Source organism: Neofelis nebulosa, chromosome 15 (assembly GCF_028018385.1).
Source record: "Neofelis nebulosa isolate mNeoNeb1 chromosome 15, mNeoNeb1.pri, whole genome shotgun sequence".
Lineage (NCBI taxonomy): Eukaryota > Metazoa > Chordata > Mammalia > Carnivora > Felidae > Neofelis > Neofelis nebulosa.
The window spans coordinates 40,506,681-40,529,913 of NC_080796.1; the positions used below are offsets into that span (position 1 = coordinate 40,506,681).

The 23,233-nt window shown below is 41.1% G+C and overlaps 1 long non-coding RNA gene across 1 annotated transcript; it reads left to right on the forward strand.

Moving 5' to 3' along the window:
• Positions 1-256: 256 nt before the first annotated feature.
• LOC131496225 (uncharacterized) lies at positions 257-16,700 on the forward strand. Its single transcript, XR_009254385.1, has 3 exons — positions 257-345; positions 16,341-16,400; positions 16,503-16,700. It is a non-coding gene; the product is annotated as an uncharacterized LOC131496225 (long non-coding RNA).
• Positions 16,701-23,233: the final 6,533 nt, after the last annotated feature.

Consider the following 23,233-nt stretch of genomic DNA (forward strand, 5'->3'; position numbering starts at 1 on the left):
CCCCTTTTTTATCTCTGCTGATTACAAACTAAATCTACAAATGTCCCAGAGAGTTTGGCAAATCTAAACCATCAGCATATGGTAACTTCATTGTTTCTCCTGGGGTGACTGGGAACATTTGTTTGGAGGCATATTTTCACTGCTGACTAGACTCTAAAAGCTACCTTTTATTCTTCCCTCACTTCTTGCTCAGCCTGGTTATTTTATTTGCTAAATTACAGTCTAATTTTATTCTTATATATGTTTGCAATTTCAGGAGAACCTCCTAACTAGGATCTTTTGAAACGCCAACAACTTGCTTTCGACGTTTTAAAACAGACTCATTTCCTCCCAGTTATAATCCAGGTTAACAATGTGGGATGACACTCTTTGTACCGGACTGTACTTCCCCATTTTACCCTTGTGACCAAATTCACCACATCGCCTCTGGGGTCCTTCATTAAATTATCAGGACTCTACTGCATTTGGGATTGATTTGATGGGGGACTTGGGGGCCATGAGAGCCACAGGGTCGCATCACCAGCTTTCTTTTCCTTTTTTCCTTCTTAAGTCAAAAAATGACTTTGGTTTGTCACAGCCTGACTCATCTATTCAGAAGTTTCTTCCATTAACTCTTTTAATAGTCTCTCTTCCAAGGCTCTGACGAGATTAAAGTTATTTTCCCCCTAGAAGCGGGAAGAGCTCCTGCCTTCCACCGTAATTCACTGTCTCCAGCTAATGGGCAGGGGAAGGAGGGGTGGAGGTTATTGCCAGACTAGGCCAAGCTTTGTAATGACTGTGGGGTTATTGAAAAGGTGGAACAGTGAGCGTTCTCTTTTCTCCTTAGGTCTTTGTGAGAATGCTGTTTTTGTCCCGTCTTTCACTCTAGTCTATATAAGGGGTGTTGGGAGACATCCGGTCCTTTCCTATTCACCCCCATACTTCTGGTATGGCCTTAAACTGCCTTCATTAGTGATTCATTCTTTCAACTTACGGTTCTAGATGTTCTAAAAGTTTTTAGTAGCATACCATATTGAGTTTTATATGTCATTAACATCTCATAAGAAATTTATTTCACACTTAGTGGATAACCGAATTCGAGCCAGAAAGATGAAAAGAGTCAGGGTAGCCTGTGTCCCTGGGTTAGCGGGAAAATGTGTGTCAGAAATTCCCAGAAGTTGAAAGCATCACCAAGAAAGCTTTTGCCAAACTTGATGATGTTTAACCCAGAGCTGGCTGATGTCTATCCCCCATACTCAAATATTGTCTGGATTCCTAAAGGACATGGGCACCTATTTTCTATTTCTCAGAATTAAATATTTGCCAACCGCTCTCAGAAAAGTGTGTCCCATTCCTTTTTAAAACGTACCTGTACACCCTCTCTGATCCCTTTCCTTGGCATAAGTAGGGGGGAGATTACAAGGAAGATTTCCAAAGGAAAAGTGACAGGCACTCCCAGGACACAGATAACATCAGAAGTGTGAGGGAATTAAAAACCATGGGAGGTGACTTATGTTTCCAGCTATGTTTTAATCCTTAGTCCTGGATTTGTCCTCCTTGGTATAAACAAACAAACAAACAAACAAACAAAAAACCAAAAAAACTAGAAAAATTGGAAAAAAAAATATAAGAAGCAAGTGTTTTCAGACACAGATAAAAAGCAGCACCGGACCATGATCCCTGAGGGAGGGAAACAAACAGGTGAGTCCTACCTTTGCCTTGGCTTCCTGCTTGGAAGCAATTTTTTTGAGCACAGTGTGCGGTTGGGAACACAAGCAAAGCGCAATTGTCTGGCTGAGTTGAAGATACAGTGATTGAAATTTGGGGAGGATGAGGAGGCTTAAGTCTGCTGAACCATATTGGCAGGAACTACACAGAGAAAGAACCCTTAAAACCAGCAGGATGGTTCCTCTGAGTTGGTTGTTGAATACTAAATTATATACTTGTTGGGTAAGACCCTGTAAAGGAGGAGGAAAGAACAAATATCGTGAAAACAAAACAAAACAAAACAAAACAAATGGGTAGCTACAAGCTGAATGATTCTTAGAGAGCAGACTAGTATATGGTCAAGTTCCAAGCTGTCAGATTAGAGAGAATCCAGAAGCTCAGATATAAACTAGATATACAGTGAATGTTACTCTAAACATGACAAAATTTTAAATTCTTCTTTTGAAAGGATTAAGAGGGTCTCATGTATTTTAACTGCCAACCCAGACAAAACTCAATAGTCTTTGAAGGAAGACAACAAAATCAGTATTTGAAAATATAATATTTACAATGCCAAGCACCCAGTAAAAAATAACCAGATATGGAAAAGAAGCCGGGGACCATGGAGAGGGGGAAAGAAAAGTGGGACCCATAATTAAGAGAAAAACCAATCTATAGAAGCAGATGCAGAAGTGATAGAAAGAACAGATAAACAGCTATTATAAGCATAAAATCACTATTATATATATATTCAGGGATTAAAAAAAATAAGAGCATAAAAAGGAGGGAAATGAAAGATGTAAAATTTAATCAAATGGAATTTCTAAAGCTGGATAATACAGTATCCAGAATTAAAAATGAACTTAATGGGAGTAACAGCAGCTTATAAACTGCAAGGGAAGAATCAATGAACTTGAGAGTACAACAATAGAAGTTATCCAAGCTAAAGCATTGAAGGCAAAAAGAATGAGAAAGACTAGATGTTTGAGAAAATATCAAATAACCTAATGTATTTAGTTGGAATCTTAGAAGGAAAAGAGAGAAGAAGAAAATATATTTGAATGAATAAGTTCAATTTCCCCCCCACATTTGATAAAAGATATATGCCTCCAGATATAAAAAATCTAACAAAACTCAAGCAGGATAAACAAAGAAACCACACCACAGGGCATTATAATGAAATAACTGAAAACCAATAATAAAGAAACATCTAAAAAAGCGTCTAAGAGGGAAAAAGATACACAGGGCAAAAAACAAAAAAACAACAAAAAAACCCAAAAAACCCAAAAAACAACAAACAAAAACCTACAGACTTTCCATCAAAATAATAGGAGCCAAAAGATAGCGTATACATATTTTTACAGTTCTGAAAGAACAAAACAAAAACAAAGACAAAAAGTCAACTTCTCAGGGGTGCCTGGCTGGGTCAGTTGGTGGAGTATGGGACTCTTAACCTTGGGGTCATGAGTTCAAGCCCCATGTTGGGTGTAGAGCTTACTTTAAAAAATTACACAAAAATATTTTTAAAAAAGTTAACGTCTCAACCTAGAAATCTAAAAGCAATGACTATACCCTTCAAAAATGGTAGTAAAAGTTTAGATCTATACAGAGGACCGAGGAACACTAGAAATGATAAACGTATGAGTAAATATGTTTTTTTTTAAACTTATTTAAGAGATAATTGCCCATTTAAAGCGAAATTAATAATAATGCAAGTGGAGCTTATGACATTTGCAAAAGTAAAAAAACCATAATATATAAGTATAAGACCATAATAGCACAAAAGAGAGATGGGAAGATCTAGGAACTCTGTAATTAACTCCTCATTTTGTTCAAGAAGTAATATGTTAAATGTAGATTGTGTTAAGATAAAGATGTGTAAACCCTATAGCAATGGTTAATTTTTTAAAGATAATAAGCCAACAATAAAATAAAGTGAAATAATAAAACATACTTAAAAAATTCAAAGGGGACAAAAAAAGAGATAGAAAGATACAGAGAAACATGGAATAAATAGAGAGTAAATAACAATATGACAGACTTAGTCAAACAAATCCACAGGTGTATTGAATAAAATAGTTGAAGTGAAAGACAGCCAGTGTCCTATTGGATGGGAAGGCAGAACCTAACTAGCTCTGGCCTAGAAGAAAGTCTTTTACATATGAAGATGGAGGTAAGACGAAAGGGGAAGGACGGGAAAAGTATACCAAGGAAACCAGAATCACAGGAACTGCAGTGACTATATGAATAAAAGCCGATTTGAGGACAAGAAACGTTTTTGTAGACAAAAGAAGACATTTTGCAATGATAAAAGGGTCAGTCCAAGAGGAAAGTGTAATAATCAATCCTAAATGTGATTGGAAAACTTGACATTTACTTCGCTATAATTGGAGATTTCTATACACCTCGCTTGGCAATTGAAAAGAAAAATCAAGTGGACCAAGTGAAAAGAAAATCAGGGTAATACGTACAGAGAAGATTCGAACATCATTGTCAACTACTTTAATTTCATTGACACTTATGTATACAAAAATGAAAGCATATATATCTTTTAAAGTGCACATAAATATTCACCAAAATAGACCATATGCAAGACAAAAACGAGTCTTAGTAAATTTAGATGAATTGGAGTCATTCAGGGTATATTCTTGGACTACAATATAACTAAATTGGAAATAAATGAAAAGTATACTTCTAGAAAATCACTTAATCTTTGGAAAATTAGCAACAGACCCCTAAATACTTTATGTGTCAAAGAAGAAATCTCGGGGGCAATTGGAAAATATTTTGAACTTGATAATAATAAAGTCATAATATGTTACGATTTGTGAGAACACCTGAAAGAGTGCTTAAAGAGAAGACGTAGATGTTTACATTAGAAAAGAGGTGCCTAAAATCAAGGATCTCCTGTAAAAGCCAAAAAACAAGAACAAATTATCTCAAAGTCAGTAGAAGAAAGAAAATAAAAATAATAGTTGAAATAAATGAAATAGAGAATAAAAAATAGAAGACAATCAGTAAAGCCAAAAACTGATTCTTTGAGAAGTTAAAATTATTAAATATCTTGCTAGAACGACCGAGAAAAAAAAAATGAAAAGGAAAATTACCAATATTGGAAATGAATGAATATCACTATAGACTCTCCAAACACTGAAAAGGTAATCAGGTATAACTTTTTTCACTTAATCAATTTTGAGCATTTTCCCATGGGGGGGAAAAATCAGAAAATATTAGAACTTTACGGCAACATATTAAACAAGTTAGATGAAATGGAAAAAATTCCTTTAAAGAATGATATTACCAAAAATGATACAAGAAGAAACAGAATACCTGAAAAGCCTTCCATCTATTAGATATATTAAATTCATAATTTAAAATTTTTCTACAGGGAATACTCCAGACCCAAATTATTGAATTATATCAAATATCTGAGGCAGAAATAATACCAATCCAACACAAATTAACTCAGAAACTGCTTTCAAACTCAAAAATGAGACCAATATTATTCTTATAGCAAAGTCAAACAAAGACATCTCCCAAGAGAAAACTACAGACCAATATCCCTTCTAAACATGGATGTAAATATTCTTAACAAAATAGTAGCAGACTGAGTCCACAATATATAAAAAGGATTATAAACTGAGAGATGAGATTTATGCCAGGAATGTAAGGTTGAATTAGCTGAGAAAAATTTAAAAGAACCTAATAGATGAAGAGACATATCATATTTATGGACTAGAACACTCACAATTGTTCAGATGTCAATCTCCCCAAATTGATCTATAAAATCATATCAATTTTATTCAACATTTCCACCAGGCCTTTTAAATAGCAATTTATAAGCTGATTCTGGTATTTAGATGGGTATAAAAAAATCCTAGATTATTCAAACCATTTTTTAAAAAGAATAAAGTTTTAGGACTCACAGTATATGATTTTAAAACTCATTGTAAAGTTGTACCTATTGAGACAGAGTGATATTGATGGAAGTATAGAGACACAGACCAATAAAATAGAATAGAGAATCTAGAAATAGGCCTAAAAATAATCAATTTATTTTTGACCAATTGCCAAGACATGTCAATAGGGAAAGAATAATGCTTTCAACAAATGGTGCTGGCACAGTTAGATATCTCTAAAGAAAACAAACAAACAGCAACAGTGAATCACAGCCCTTACTTTACAGGATACACAAAACCAAATATAATCAAAATGGGTTATAGACCTAAATATAAATACTAAAACTATAAAACTTCTAGGAAAAATGCATAGGAAAAATACTTGTAATTTGGGATAGGCAAACATTTTTTAGACAAAGCACAAAAATCCTGTAATTTGGACTTCGCCAGAATTTAAATTTCCGTTCTTCGGAAGACACCATTGAAAAGATTTTTTAAAAGACAAAGTTTACAAGGGGAAAATATATTTATAGCACGTACCTTGGACAAAGGACTTGTATCCAGAATAAAGAACTCTTACAACTTAGAAAAAAAAAAAAAAACACAGTTAAAAAGAAAAGGCGAAATATTTGAACGAACACTTCACAAAGCAAGATCTAATCATGGCCAATAGGCACATTAAAAGATGCTTGGCATCATTTGACATCAGGAAAATGCAAATTTAAACAATGCTACAACTTATATTTACTAAAGTTAAGAAGATAAAGCTAAAGCGTTACGCTGAACAAGAGAAGCTACATACAAAAGAATAAATACCATGTGATTCAGTTTAGATAAGATTCTGAAACAAGGAAAACGCATCTATAGCAACAGAAAACAAATCAGTGGTTTTCTGGATCATGAATGAGGGAGAATTGATTGAAAACAAAACAAAACAAAACAAAACAAAACAAAACAAAAAAAAAAGGGAGGGGGGTCCCAGGGAAATTTTGAGGGATTATGGAAATATGATCTATCTTGACGGGCATGGTGATTACACAGGTCTCTATTTGTTAAAACTCAGTGAATTGTACACTTTAAATCTATGCATTTCATTATTGATAAGTGGTATCTCATTAAGTTCTATTTCAAAGTTAATAAGAAAAAGTGAAGAGTGGGAAGGGCTTTAAAATTCTCAAATTTAGGCATGTCCTTAATTTGTTGGTCCCATAGCATAGCAAGAGTATAAACAGGGATTCCTGTATGTCTGAAGATTTAGGAAGTATCATACTGAGATAAAAAGTCTCACATAAAATATATTCTTGACCTCTTACCCTCACACAAATACCTGAATTATGACCTGGAAGCCAGATTTGAGCTTAGGATTCTGGGACTCCCATGACCTAGAGCACTGTCATATATATAGACTGTTAGCTTTTCATCCACCCCAATTTTCCTTCTATCTATCTATGCTTCACATAACGCACATGGACATCTCAACTTCTATGTGCAAATTCTGCCCACCTGGCCCACAAAGCACTGCCTATTGGCCATTCCTGTGGGGTTGCACACTGAGAGTGTAGTTCACTCTTGCAAAGACAGACCCAGGAGGAGGTACATACAGGCCCTGGAGAGTGGCTTGGGGTCAGGTGAGTGGGAAGTTACAGTCTCACAACCTGATCTAGAGAGGGACATGGGATCTAGGTAAGCACCAGTCGTGGTTCCAAGGACTAGTTGCCTGATGGGGAGATTGTAGCCGGATGACAAGCAGAAAAGGGCCTCTAATACAGGATTCCAGCCAGGGTCTGGAACTCTCTCTCCCTGGTCTGAGAGCTGCATTGACCAAAGGGTAGGCATCTCAAATACTTTTGCCAGGAAGCTATCATGAGAGGACTCTCAGAGGAATAATTCTTCCTTCCAATCCTTTTATCTTCTCCTCTTCCTTCCTTCCTTCCTTCCTTCCTTCCTTCCTTCCTTCCTTCCCTCTTTCCTTTTTTAAGGACTCACAGTATATGGTTTTAAAACTCACTGTAAAGCTGTAGCTATTGAGACAGAGTGATATTGATGGAAGTATAGAGACACAGGCCAATAAAATAGAACACAGAATCTAGAAACAGGTCTAAAAATCAATAATCAATTTATTTTTAACCAAGTTGCCAAGACATATCCATTCCTTCCTTCCCTCCTTTGTTCCTTTTTTCCTTCCTTCTTCCTTTCTTCTAAGTATGCATTGATACAAATCAATTTGGCATAAGCCTTTGTAGTTGAGCAAAGCAATGTAACCCATGGTACCTATTCTTGAAGGAATTTACAAACCAGCTGGAGAAATAAGATAGAAACATGTGGAAAACAATTCAACCAAGGCATGTTATGATGCAATGCATTATTGGCTGTAAGATCCTTGGAAAGGGGGTTCAGTGTGCATTAGCATAGTTAGAAAGTCCCTGATATTCAAGTCAATCAATAACTCGACTTGGGAAAGCTAAGTAAAGATTAAGGAACTGGGGACAAGAGCTATTCTCAGGACTAAATGGCATTAGCAAAGACGTGACTATGGGAATACACATGGCAGGTTTTAGGAAAGAATAAATCAGTCCAGCTATAGATGAATATGCAATAAAGAAAAAGCCTCGGATTTAAAGCTAGAAACTTGAACGTACATTTGGAAAGCTAGGTCGGGGACGGATTAGAGGGAATAGAGCTCTATAGAAAGTATGCAGTCACTAACAATGAAAATATCTGGTCCACTCGAAAGCTTACAAAACTTGTTCTCATGCATTATCTAAGCTGATCCTCACAAACTTGGGAGGATGTTTTGTATGGAGGGAATACAATGTTTCATAGAAGGGAATGACTTGCATATGCTTACAGTGTTAGCCATGGTGGAGCCAGGACTCAAACTCAGGTCTCTGGGCTTGCAGACTTAAATTCTCACCTTGTGGAATATGGCCTCGTAGGTAAAGTATGTCCTAGTTACTCTCACTAATGACAATAGCATCTTCTATAGGGCACTTCACCTGTGTGTTTGAATGAACGAATGAATGAATGAGTTGAAATACAAGAAGGAACTGGAACAAACTGCACAGTAGAATCACCTAGCAGATGGGGCACCTGGGCGTCTCAGTTGGTTAAGTGTTTGATTTCTGCTCAGGTCATGATCACGTGGTTCGTGAGTACAAGCCCCACATTGGGCTCTCTGCTGTGAGCCCAGAGCCCTCTTTGGATCCTCTGTCCCCCTCCCCCTCTGCTCCTTCCTTCCCCCCCCCCCCACCTCTCTCTCTCTCTCTCTCTCATTCTCTCTCTCGCTGTCTCTCAAAGTAAATTATAAACTTAAAAAAAAAAAAGAATTACCTAGTGGAGTATCTAAACATACTAATGCCTAGGATCCATACCAGAGATTTCCTATTTGTGTTGGGTTTTTCCACCCATGGCAAAGGTTACCATCTAGGCCTCCCATAGACCTTCCCCAGCCAAAGTCATATCACCACATAAATGCGTGTGGGACGAGGGTCACACGCTTTCTTTAAATGGACCTATGGGCAACTCAATTCTTTTAGGACAGAAGGCGATCCTACATAATTTCAATAAATTAAACAAAAATGAACACGGCTTCCGGAGCTAACAGGGGCAGATTTGGGGCTGAGTGAGCCTGTGACAGGTCTGGAAAATGTAAGAGGGATGACTTCTTTTTCCTCTTGCCTTTGTAATATTTCCAATAACTGTGCCATTAAACTCCTTAGATAACATTAAAAATTATTTAACAGAGAGCCTTCATGAACAATGAAGTGAGAGAGCCTCCTGTCTGGACCATCCACACGGTATGCATACCAAACAGGCACGCTGGTGTTCATCCCAGGATCTCTGCCTGGTACACAGGGAGAGAAAGCAGGAGAGCAAGGAACTGAAGCAGAGGGAGAGAACGGGTGTGAATTTCTAGATAACAATGCAGACGAACTAGTTTTCCTTAAGCCCCTCCGACTTCATTCTCTGAACATTCGTGCCCTTGTGTGGTTCCTATAGGTTTGGAAACAGAGTGCAAAGGCCTGACAGTAACAGCTGTTAAAGACTCCCTGCAGATGAAAATGAAAGCCAAACTAGCATGCACATGTGAAAGGGATTATCAACCAAATGTGTTGATTTTATCCCTGGGTCTTTGCAGCAAAAAATGTATGTCTCCTGAATAGTAATGATGTCTTGCACTCCCATCATGCCTTCCTTTCCAGGACTCTGAAGGATTCTATTTTGTCATTTGTCCACTTATGGGGAAGGAGGGAAGAGAGACTGTAAATGTTTCCTAGGGTGACCAACCACCTCGGTGTGACGGGTTTCAGTACTGAGAGTCAGTCTCATGGCATCCCCAGGAAGCCCTCAGTCAAGGGCAAATCGGGACAGGGACTGTTGGTCAACAGAATTTCTCCCAATGTTTTATGTGAGATTTCTGAGTTCTGTGGTGACACAGTTCCCAGCACTAGGGGTAAGAGGACCTGCTATTGTTTTTTAAATGTATAGATACAAATATTGTATACTTGTTAAAGAAAAATTAAGACGTGTGTGTGTGTGTGTGTGTGCATGCACGTATGTGGAAAGAGAGGAAAGCATAGACATATATATGCATGTATTATATATACACATATATATATATTTGTATTTATGGAATTGTATATTTGTGTGTGTGTATATATATATATATATACACACACAAATGCCCTCCCACATACTGCTTTGTTACCCGTTTTTCATTCTTCATGTACCTTAGCATGAATATCTTTTCAAGACTATATTGTATCTAGAGCTGTAATTATTATTTTTAAAATTTTTTTTAATGTTTATTTATTTTTGAGACAGAGAGAGACACAGCATGAGCAGGGAAGGGGCAGAGAGAGAGGGAGACACAGAATGTGAAGCAGCCTCCAGGCTCTGAGCTGTCAGCACAGAGCCCGACGCGGGGCTCGAACTCACAAACTGTGAGATCATGACCTGAGCCGAAGGCGGACGGTTGACCGACTGAGCCACCCAGGCGCCCCTAGAGCTGTAATTATTTTTTCAAGATGCGTGGTGTTTCACGATAAAACTATTCTATGCTGCATTCAGCCAATCTCCAACGGTTGCCTCCATATATACATACACGGCATATTGTTGCTTTTAAAAATGGGCCTGCAAATAACACCATTATCATATATAATTGAAGATCTTCCGATTGCTCCTAGTTGACGTCAATGTCCGCATAGCTTATCTTTCCCAAATCCCAACTATTTTAAAATGAGTTCCCCTGGGGCGCCTGGATGGCTCAGTCAGTCAGCATCCGACTCTTGATTGAGGTTCGGATTATGATCTCGTGGTTTCGTGAGTTCAAGCCCTGTGTTGGGCTCTGCGCTGACAGCGTGGAGCCTGCTTGGGATTCTCTCTCTCCCTCTCTCTCTGCCCCTCCCCTACTTATGCTATCTCTATCAAAATAAATAAACTTAAATAAAAGAAAAGAAAATAAAAGAAAAGAAAAGAAAATGGGTTTCCCCCGAACAAATCCCGAAACAAGGATTTTGAGGTAGGTGATTTATTTAGGATGTGATTCCAGGTGGCCCAGTAAGACAGTGAGACCGATCATAGGTGAATGACTGAATGGGTTTCTTGTGTGGGAACTGGGGCTCAGTACAACTAAGGGCCTTCTGAGACATTGTAAAACATACTTCAGAACAGGGTGTCAGAGGGGTGGTGAGGTTGGGGAATTTCCCCATTAATTTCCTTCCCTCCGTGATTAGAAGTCGCTTTTGAGACATGAACTTTGCACGTCATGTAGGCCAAGGAAACGTCTGTGGTCAGAGAACATCCCCAGGCAGAGATGCGGAAAGCTACGAGCATTTCTGAGAACTGTCTAGGGTGACCTCCAGGGGGGACCAAGGAGGTGTAGGAGGGCACCCACAGCATCTGCCCCTCTGCCTCTCAGCCCCTGACTTTGTCTTCTCTGATGAGGTTGTATTACCCCCACTGCAGCATCTGTTGGTAGCAATTTCTATATTACCTCATAACGTCCCACCGTCCAGCCCTGTCCTGGCTCTCTCACTCCCTCCGGGCCCCCAACCTAATAATTGTTTTATCACATCGGAAGCCGTCACACATTGACACAACCATTCTTTCTCTGTCACACATCCCCTTCAAGGCGTCATTTCCCTCCTTCGCCATCATCGTAATCATACCCTTGGGTATTTCCTCAACTCTCTTGCCTCTCTCTCTTCAAATTGTGCTAGTCTGGAAAAATCCCATTCCTTAGTCAAGTCCAAACGTCTGTCTAATTTATGCGTGTAGCCTCATTGTATTTTATTTTATTTTATTTTATTTTATTTTATTTTATTTACTTATTTTTTTAACATTTATTTATTTTTGAGACAGAGAGACACAGAGCATGAACGGGGGAGGGGCAGAGAGAGGGAGACACAGAATCCGGAACAGGCTCCAGGCTCTGAGCTGTCAGCACGGAGCCCGACTCGGGGCTCGAACTCACGGACCGCGAAATCATGACCTGAGCCGAAGTCGGCCGCTTAACCGACTGAGCCACCCAGGCGCCCCATCCTCATTGTATTTTAGACATACCATCTTCTCTCTCTTTAAGCCTCCAAAATCTACCCCACCCTCACACTCAACTGGTTACATTGCTTCTTTGAGGAACTGAATCACTCAGAAGAGAACCTTCCAAGTTTCCACAGTGCAGCCGTCTCCCTTGTGCATCTGTACCCTCCTGTTACTTTTTGCCTGAATATTCACCTCAGGGTCATATCTCAACGGCTGAGTTTTGTGCTGGGGGCTGTCCCCTCTTGCTTCCCTGAGGACAGAACTAATTCTTTGCTCTTTCCCCTACATCATCTGTTTTTCCCTAGGCCACTTTCATCGAGACACAAACATGGTAAGTATTCCTCCTGTGCTAAAGATATTTTCTCGAGATCACACCCCCCTCAAACTTTTGCCTCTTTGTTTTTGCTCCCCTTTATAGCAAAACACCTCAAAATAGTCTTTTATACTTATCGTCCACCATTTTCCTCATCTTATCTCCTAAATCAATGTCAATCAAGTTTCCCTCACCACCACTGCAACAATAAACCACTTGTAAATGCCAATATTGATATATCCATATTAATAAACCCAATGGCTGGTTCTCGTCCCTCATCTTACTCGTAGCTGCATGGAGCTCAAGCTGATCCCTTTCTTTCCCTTGCTATATGTTCCCCACTAGACAGTATTATTTTTGGTAATCGTTTTAACTCACTGATGCCTTCTTCTCAATCTCCCTCTTCATCTCTGGAAACTCTAAGATTGGAAATGTCTGGGCTGAATTCAACACCATTATTAGTCTCTGTTTATATCTGATTCCAATGTCTATATGCTCTTTATCTACTCTCGTGTCTTTAATCAAGCTCCCAGCTTTAATTACCACCTGTCTGCTGGGAAGTCCAAATTTATATCTGTAGTCTAAACTTCTCCCTGATCTCTAGAATAATATACCCAACTCCTGTTCAACAGCTCTATGCGGAGGTCCAAAAGACATATCAAATCTCAGATGCGTAAACCCAAAACACATGATCTTCTCACTCAAGGCTGCTCCTTCCTTTCAATCTCTCCGTCTCAGTAAACAGAAACTCCATCCTTCCAACTGTCCATTCCAAAACCTTGTAGCTATCTGTATGCCTATGCTTTTGTCACATATTATCTCAAATCCGTCAGCAAATCTTCTAAGCTCCCACACTCAAACTACAACTGAAGTCAACAACCAGGCTGGTCTAAGCCGCTGTTATTTCTCGCCTGGATTACCGTGATAGCCTCCTAACTGGTCTTCTGCTGCTGGCCTTTCCTCTGTGAAGTTTAATCTCACCTCCAAAGTGATTCTTCCAAGAATTGAATTATATTGGTTATTCTTTGTTTAAGATCCACTAATAACTTCAGAACCCACTCAGTAAAAGCCTATAAGGCTTGGCATGGTCAGACCCCACAGTATCTCCATGACCTCATCATTTCCTCCTCTCCTCCCCCTTTTCCACTTTACTCCAATCCCGATGACCTCCTCATTATTCTTCAGTTGGGTCAGACAGACTACCACCCCGGTATCTTTGTCCTTGCTGGCATCTCTGTAGCATACCCCCTCTTCTACTGAAGTTACTCAAATTTCACTTCTCAGGTGTTTGCTGACCATTATATTTAATATTGTAGCCACCACATTCCCACAGCCCCCCACTCGCTATGCCTTTCCAAACTGTATTGTTACCATAACAGTCATCAACACGTGGCATGATGTTTTTAAAGCACATTCATTTATTGGTTATATCTCTTTGTCCTAGAATGCAAACTTCATAACAGCAAGGATTCTATCTTTGGTTCTCTGTTCCTAGAAAAGTGCCTGGCATGTGGCTGGTGTTTAACTGATATTTGTTGAAGAAGCGATTAAATGAGAACCTGGTTTGGTCTCCCAAACAGGTTTTTCCATTTATTAGCTGTGTGACCTTAGGCAAGTCTCTGGAACATCCCAGCTATATTTCCTCAGCCATACAGTCGTATAGCAAAACCTAATTTATGGTACTGTTGTAAGGAGTCATGTTTGCAAAATATCCTATTGTAACACTTGGCATGAAATACACATTCAATAAATATCCACGGAGTCTATTCTCCCTAAACAGAGACTACCAAAATTTCTTACAAATTACAGAATTTATTTCTTCCGTCTTTCCTACCCTACCACCTGCCCTCAGGTATTTTCACCTCTGCTTTTATTTTCCATGCATTTTGCGAAACAAATAGCAATTGTTCACCTTGGGCCGCGCAATTGACAACGTGGGTGTTACCAGTACCTGGTGTCAAATAATCAGACCTTCCTTCCTTCCTTCGTTCCGTGTCTTTATTGTCGACCTAAAAGACCATGTGTAGGAGATTTAATAGACTTGGAAGAAACTGTCCCATGAGCTTAAAATTTAATTATGAAGCTAAAATGTCACCCTTCCAACAGTTGGATATGAAGCAAAATGACTCAGATCTAGTTATTAGATGTATGCAGGAATGAATGTTTTGATGGTTACAAATGTAGAGAAAGCTCTCTTGAGAGAGGTAATATTTGATCTTAACCCTGAAGGATGGATAGGTATGTCGCTCACAGTAATTAATGTCAACGGCAGCAAAAAACCCCAAAAGAAGAGGCGCTCAACATAATAAGTGTTTATTGGTTGCTTGTGTCACACTTTGATGTGAGTGGAGGGGCTCTTCTCGGTCAGTGCTCTCCCAAACGACAACGCACATGATCTTCTAGATATGCCCTTTGCACTGTCTTCTAAGACCACCAAGGGCACCCTTTATCTCTGCTAGCCCCTCAATAAAACAGTTTATAGGGTTAAATACAGAGTCTTGATTCAGTGTGACCTGCAGAGAGTGTTACTCTGATTTGGAGCTGCCAGTGAATGGTTTTAGGTTTCACAAAGGCTTGAAAGCAAGAGAGTATTGTGGCCAGTGCCCCAGAGAGGGTGTGTGGGTCTCAGGGTGTGGGATCGGAGAAAAATGGTGGACCATTCTCAACATTTTATACCATAGGACAAACGAGAAGGCACTTGAGACTGGCATGGAAATGTATGGGTCTGTTGAAGAGACAGAAACACCTATAAATCAGGCAAACAGGTGTGCATGGGATTACAGGTTCATTAATGAAGCGATGGACCTTTGAGAGAGAGAGAGAGATTGCATTTCAGAAATTGTCATAAAGTGGTTTGTTTATGATGAGGCTTGTGACCTTGGAGGCTGCACGATGGCACCCTGCATCTCTTGAGAAGATTACAGTGTAATTATTACTGTAATGGGCTGCAAGCAAAGACTTTAACTAGAAAGTTCCTATTTTCTCTCTCAGAAAGGTATGTGCGGGTGAGATATTGGGACTAACTCAAAGGTAAGGTATTGCTTAAAACCATTTCAGCAAAGAAAAGAGAAGAAAAATGAAATTTCTAGGGAGAGGACCCCCTTTCATTTAAAGTTTATTTATTTTTTTGGTGGGGGGACACCTGGGTGGCTCAGTTGGTTGATATCTGACTCTTGGTTTCAGCTCAGGTCATGATCCCAGGGTCGTGTGATTTGAGTCCCATGTCAGGCTCCAAGCTGAGCATAGAGTCTGCTTAAGAGTCTCTTTCTCTTCTTCTGCCCCTCTCCCCCACTCGTATTCTCTCTCTCTATGAAAGAAAGAAAGAAAGAAAGAAAGAAAGAAAGAAAGAAAGAAAGAAAGAAAGGAGAAAGGAAGGAAAGAAAGAAAGAAAAAATAAAGAAGGAAGGAAGGAAAGAAGGAAGGAAGGAAAGAGAAAGAAAGAAAGAAAGAAAGAAAGAAAGAAAGAAAGAAAGAAAGAGAAAGAAAGAAAAAGAAAATAAAAGTTTGGTTTTTTGTTTTTTAAGTAATCTCTACACCCAAAGTGGGGCTAGAACTCATGACCCTGAGATCAAGAGTTACATGTTCCTCCCTGAGCCAGCCAGGTGCCCCAGCCCTTCCATTTAAAGGTGGGTTGCATACCTTCGAAGATAAGCAGTACCTATTTTTCCTCGATGTGTCTCTCTTTCTCTCTCTTTCCTACCTTTAGCTTTATCTCCGATTCCATTTCTTTCTCTCTGTATTAGTTTTGGTTTTTCTATCTACATGTCTGTCTGTGGACCAGCCTTATCGCTCATATCTGGCCATGTGCCTCTGTTCTAAGGGATGATCAACTTTGTCCAACAGGCCATATAATCCTCCACACTTTTATGAAATAATGACTAAGTGCCTCTCTTTTCCAGTGTTACGCCAGGCCAAAGAAAAAGAAACCCAAACCGAAGCCATTAATTCCAGTCTCTAATGTAAGCAGGATGTTTTCCATAAAACAAACAATTATCCAAGATGGGGACTATTCCAGTGGACATAACAGATGATCTCTAACCAGTTTGTAATTTCTGTAACAGTCTATACCAGACTAGCCGGACCTGGACTTTACTCTTAACTACCTCTGGTTCCGCAACAGAATTCTCCAATGCCTCTTTGATGATCGACTTCAAGGCACTTTCACAGCAGCTGAGAGTTTACTTTACCTCACTCTGGAAGAGGTGCCGTCATCCGCCCGTTTGCTCTTAGTAAGAAAGCCATGCAGAGACATGAAGAAAGGGGTGAGATCATCTTTTTCTTCGTAAGGCTTTGTCCCAGAGAAAATGAGGAATTTTACGAAAAGAACCTAATAATATTTCATGTTTATCCAACACCTAATGTGTGCTGAACTGTGCTAAGCATTTTAGAGACACAAACTCATGTAACATGCACAACAACCCTGAGGAGTACTTACTCTTGTCAAGAAACTGAGGCTTAGTGAGGAAAGTAACACACTGGAGGTCCCACCATCTGTAAGGAGCGGAACCATGTTTCACGTTGAAGGTTGACTCAAAAATCCCCGTGATTGTGTGGCTACTGAGGGCCATACATTAAGGCCACATAACTGCTGAGCAGTTCTTAACTAGTAGGCATTTTTTCTGGAAAAAATTTTAAAAGTTTATTTCTTTATTTTGAGAGAGAGAAGGAGAGGGAGTGAGCAGGGGAGGGGCAGAGAGAGAGAGGGAGAGAGAGAGAATCCCAAGGAGGCTTTGCACTGTTAGTGTGGAGTCTGACATGGGGCTGGAACTCGTGAACCCTGAACTCATGACCTGAGCCAAAATCGAGTTGGTCCCTCAACCGACTGAGCCACCCAGATATCCTTCGTAGTAGGCATTATTATCTCCATTTTATATGTAGGAAAACTGAGGTCTAGAAATTAAGTATTTGACTAAGAGAATGTAGCTAGGAAGAGGTTATTTTGCATTTATACTCAGGCTTACCGAGTACCAAAGTACTTCACTCCTCAGAGTACTGTCTTTCTCAGCCTACTGCCTCTCGAACTCATTGCAGTCAAATCTTATGTTCTTATCTCCAAGCTAGATCCCTGAGAGTGAAAGTTATTTTTTCCCCTCAGTATCAATCACCAAGTCAAAAAATCGTATTTATTATTGGTTTTTTTTAATATCTAGCATCTGCGAAGTTTGGTGGTCAGAACTGAGAGAGGTAGGAAGACCAGAAGCAACTCGTTCCTACTCTCAAGGAGCGATGGTCTTAATTGGAAAGAAGAAAGAGAAGCTCATGATAAAGTTAAATGGATTTTCTGGACAACAGAAGACGAGTCCTACGGCAGCATTCGATGAATGGCTGAGAGAAAGTTACAGACAATGTGTGCTGTAGGATTTCAGAGGGAGGAATGGGGAGCAGGTGGCCCCTGCTCTGTCCATAATACACCTTCATATATTTAAAGCCCATCATTAAGCCCTTTAGAAATCCCTTGCTTACGACAAATCTTTTCATCCTTACTTGGGAATTCTATTCGCCACCCCTTTCAGTGTGTGCTTGCTTCCCCTCCAGCCTTCCCAGTTTTCTTAGATACGTTGGCATCAGAAGCACAATGTAACGAGACGAGTGAAGAGTTGTTCCTTTGAGGTTCCGTGTGAACTGAGCCTTTCCCTCAGACCATGGGAAGACTTACAGGCAACAATGAAAAACCACTCTGTTGTCCCAACATACTCTTTTCTGGTATCCCCGAGTAAGTGAAAATATATGTGTAGGTATTGTCACATCAACCTTGAGATCGGGGGGCACGACCAGCCATTCAGCCCAAGCCCGTGGTAGACTCAAGGATGGGATGGGGGGGTGGGGAGGAGGCATGGGAAAATTCCCCAGCCCTCCCGTAGATTTATCCTTCCCATCCAGCTGGTGCTCGGCTTTGTGGACGCGTTATTGGGTAGCATCTTTAAAATAGAAATACTCTAGGGGTGCCCAGGTGGCTCAGTTGGTTGATCTCGTGGTTTGTGATTTCGAGCCCCGTGTCACGCTCCACACTGACAGTGCAGAACCTTCTTGGGATTCTCTCTCTCTCCCCTTCCCTCTCTGTCTTTTGCTCCTTCTCTCTCAAAACAAATACACTTAAAAAAAATTTAAAAATAACAGAAATACTCTTGACTCCTAGATATACATAATCCCCTCCTCATAAAGCCTAAGAATGTGTTCGTGTGGCTGGGTGAGGGGGGAAGGGTAGCGGGATGTGAGATTACTGCTCCTGGCGGAGAAAAGGAATCAAGGAAGAAATTGCAAGAGACGCTAAGGGCAGGGCCGCAAAAGGCAGGTGCAGAGTCCTGAAGTAAATCTCACCCACTTCCCCACCCCACCGGGGACTAAACCCTGTTGAAAAGTTCACAGCTCTGGAAATATATGCACCCATTTTTTTTTTAATCACCCTTCAATCAAATGTCAAACACAAATCCCTAGAGACCAAAAGGTTAGGCCATCACAAATGTCCTCCCATCTCAAATCAAAGGTGACAGAGACAAGAAAAACAGACACGATAACCTTGAGAGCTTTTATCTCCTGGACAGCTTTCAGGATACATGTTTCACCAGGGGTTGTTCAGAGTCACTTTTGTAGCCCGGCCTGGTGTCACCTGATAAGTTCAAGCCACCTAGCTTGCTGAAAACAATTCCCTGTGAAGAAACTGCCAACAATCTTGGATGCGCATTTTCTGTTAGAGGGTGTTGGAAACTTTCTCAAGAGCCAGGAATTCCTTTCTTAGGGTGCCTCTAGTCCTGTGGTGGACACGGCCACCAGCCCAGGCTGCTCTGTAGAGGCCGTCGCTCAGCCAAGCACATGACTCGCTCGTCCAGCCGGCGACAAGCAGGCAACAGGCGAGACCTGTAGTCACCCAGAGGTGTGGAAAGAGGACTCCAGAGCTGGACTGGGAGGCAGAAGATTCAGAGATTTGGCTGGGGATTTACTATTGTCAATTAGGCTTATTTACTTTCTGATACATTATCGATGAGTGACTCTAATAGCATTATGACATATCCCCATGGGTGTGTCGGGTTAAGATATTTTGTGTGCCAGCTTATCAGGAAAATAGCATATTTCAAGAAATAGTTGCTTAATCTAGGCCTCCCATTATCCAAAGAGAAAGGAATTTGGGGGCGGGGCTGGAGCGTGTAAAGAGAGAACAGAGTGATGGCTGCAGGACAGTTCCCCAGACCCTGAACAATAGTCTCTTCATTTTGGTGGCCAAAGATATGAAGTGTGATCTTTCCTGAGACACATTTTTCCACACTCCAACTTTATATGGTCCATGCGATGCCTGATAACAGTTGCTCACTACAGGTTACAGGGGAAATAAATGGATGGATGAATGACTGGCTTTTTTAAGGAGCTTCTAGATATTTTCCTCAAAGCGATGGCCTGATGAGCCACAGCAGGTTATGTCTCAGACACCACGGAGGTAACCCCTTCCAAGCATGCCAGTAACAAACCCTGGAAGGACACCATCCTGGAAACAATTTCCATCTGCAACTCCTCAAAGCACAAGAGAATCTCACGCTGGTTGCGTGGGGGGTGCCCGTTACAGCCCGAGTCCTCTCCTACTTCTGCTCAAGCCCATCTGCACGCCGGTTCCGTGTGTAATCTTGCTGGCTGTAGGATTACTGATGACTGACAGCCATTCCCTGAGAACATCGGGTCTGCCTGTAGCCTGGCTGTGCATGGATGCTTTACGGTGACAGGATTAAGTGCTGAAGCTTCTCCAGGGACAGCCCATGTTCAGGATGTGTGTCTGAGATCCTGTCAAACATGGCAGCCGGGGGATGGCTACTAGGCACTGATACCTCCCGTGCATGAAGAGTATCACAGAGACAAAGCACCGAGGTTCGCTTGCAGGCTGGCTTCCCTGGGCTCCCTACTTTTGTCTGTCTGGCCAAGAAGATGTTGGCGGGAGGCAAAACACCACTCCTTTATTTTGAGTGCTGTTTTCCCAGTAATTAAATGTGTTACAACCTCAACCCCCAGCTGGATCCTCGTAGACGTACAACACACTCTCGTCTTTGTCTAGGGATTAAACTTCCTGAACCAAATGTTTGACAGAATGTATGAGGAACAAGGAAGGGGGAAAGTAACCAAACGATTGCAGCTTGGGAGCTGTCAAAACACACGGGTTTGGTCACTGACAGAGAAGAATCAGCACACTGAATTAATAAGGGAGATTAGTACATAGTTTCATACTACTCAACAACTCAGATTCGGAAGAACATTTCATTCTCAAGGAACTCTTGACTTTCAGTCCTAGGGCTTACTGCATAATGGATATTAAGGCTTCAAGGAAGAATACAGGTCTTGACTTTGTTTTCTCTGCTTATAATTTATGAGGAAGAGATTCTTGGGGTGCCTGGGGTGGCTCAGTGGGTTGAGCGACCGACTCTTGATTTCGGCTCGCATCACCATCGTGCGGTTCATGAGTTCAAGCCCTGAGTCATCGGGCTCTGGGCTGACGGCATGGAGCCTGCTTGGGATTCTCTCTCTCCCTCTCTCTCTCTGCCCCCCCCTACCTCGTGTGCATGTGCGCACTCTCTCTAGCCCTCAAAAATAAATATATTTTTTTTTTAAAGAGAGAGATTCTTCTATTCTTCCATCATAATACAGTCACAGGTGGAGCTGGACTGAAGGGAACAGATCTCCCAGATTCTTTGTGCATCCCATTCATATATATATATACCAACCCAGGAAGCTAGAATTAAAAGTAGCTTCCAGATTTGGAATGAGAGAAGCTCTTAATCCCTGCTATTAGCACCCCCCCCCTTCCTAATCCTGCCACCTCCCCAAAACTCTGCATGGCCTTGCAGCTCTGGGGCACTCCCCAAATAAGTATTCCTTTTCCATTTGCCAACTGAGCTCAAAATTCTTCCGGAGGAAAATAAGTGATGCCATCTAAAGGAAGATTCTGGTCACCGATATTAGACCTAATAATAGGGAAAGACAGACCTGGGGGACTGGAGTAACTGGTCCAGTGCATTTGGACTCTGATCACTGTAATTCAGGTCTTTGGTGAAGCCTGGCCCCATGTGCTCTATCACCTTGCTAGTCAGGCGGAAGGTGACTTCCTCACTTTTCTTTCTTTCTTTCTTTTTTTTTTTCAAAAAAAAATTGTTTTAATTTATTTATTTTTGACAGAGACAGAGTGCGAGCATGAGCTGGGGAGGTGCAGCGAGAGAGAGGGGGAGACACAGAATCCGAAGCAGGCTCCAGGCTCCGAGCTGTCAGCCCAGAACCCGATGCGGGGCTCGGACTCATGAACCGTGAGATCATGACCTGGGTCGAAGTCGGATGCTTAACCGACTGAGCCACCCAGGCGTCCCCTTCCTTACTTTTCTTGAGCGATGATATGGATGGTTTCTGAGAAAGGCTGAATATGAAACCAGCACACCCTTCCCTCTCCTGTTCTCTTCTTGTCTCTGTCATCTGACTACCCATCATTGTCCTGCTAGCTCTTGGTTATTAATGATCCTCTCTTTATTTTGGCCAGTTTCCTGAAATCTTTAGCCACCACAGGGGCTGTGTCTCTTCCAGAAATCCTAGTGTTAGTACAGGCCTGTTGCCAATGATTCCCATAGACATAAGGTCATTTAGAATTATACAATGATAGAGATCATTCACTTTTAACATTTTAGTTCTAGAATGGGACACAGAGGCCAGAGAGCTGTAATGGATTATCCAGGTTTAAATGGATAATTGTGGCTGAACAGGGAAGAGAATTTAGGCGTTCTAAAATCCCAAATCACTGATCATTCTGGTCAGTGAGTCCCCTACTAGCCGCTTTCAATGCCTCTACTCCAACTCCAGGGTTAAATTTCTGCTTTCCCCCGTTCACTCGCTTGAGCATCTTACAACTCATTTTTTTTTTTATCCGTCTTGTTCTTTACGGTCCCTGTGCCTTCTCTCCCCGTGTTTCCTCCACACCCAGCTACCACTATCACTCGCTGTTGTTCCCTCACCTTTAGGAGGATACACAGAACTGGCCGAATGGAAAATAAATTCTTCATTCCTTGCCAACCCAGCCCGAGGGAAGTCATTAAGAAGCAGCTCTTCCTGGAGATGTTTCTAATGTGCTTGCTGTAATTGTGGCTGAAATTTCAATATCAAAGGTTAAAGTATCATGGTTTCCTTTACACTTTCTTTTATTTGCAATTACCCTGGGAGGAGAACATATCTGAGCAGGACCGCTGGAGACAATACTTGCCAGCCCAGATTACACTGCGGGCTGGTGGACTAGCTTCTCCAAAAAGCAAACTTCTTGAGTCTTTTCTATCCAGCAAATCCAATCATCTTTTGGAAGCCTCATTTTCCTGAAGGCACAAAGCCCTGGGGAGGGGAGGGGGTGCTCAACCCCTGGTGGAATCCCTTCCCATCTACTTCCCAAACTCGTTCCCTATCCCTAACTGGTCGAACTCATTTACCGTGTAAATGATAGCAAATCAGGAACCTCCTGCTGCTTATAATGATAACACTTCCTATAATTTGCATGATAAAATTCAACCGATTTCAGATAGCGTTTCTTAGAACAGATAGGTGACACCAGGGCTCCATGAGGGGAATAAATTACCACCTCGAGTTCTCTGCCATCGCAGTTGCGGCTTCCAATTGGCTGACATTCAGCCCCAAACAAAAGCACAAAGCCTTGTCTAATGGAGCAATGAGAAGAGATATCTAGGAAATATTAACAAGTTTCTCATGGTAATTTATGCAAATACACGCCATAACTCAGCTGAAGAGGTTCGGCCGGTACCTATGGAAGGGAGCTGCACTAGCCAGGGAT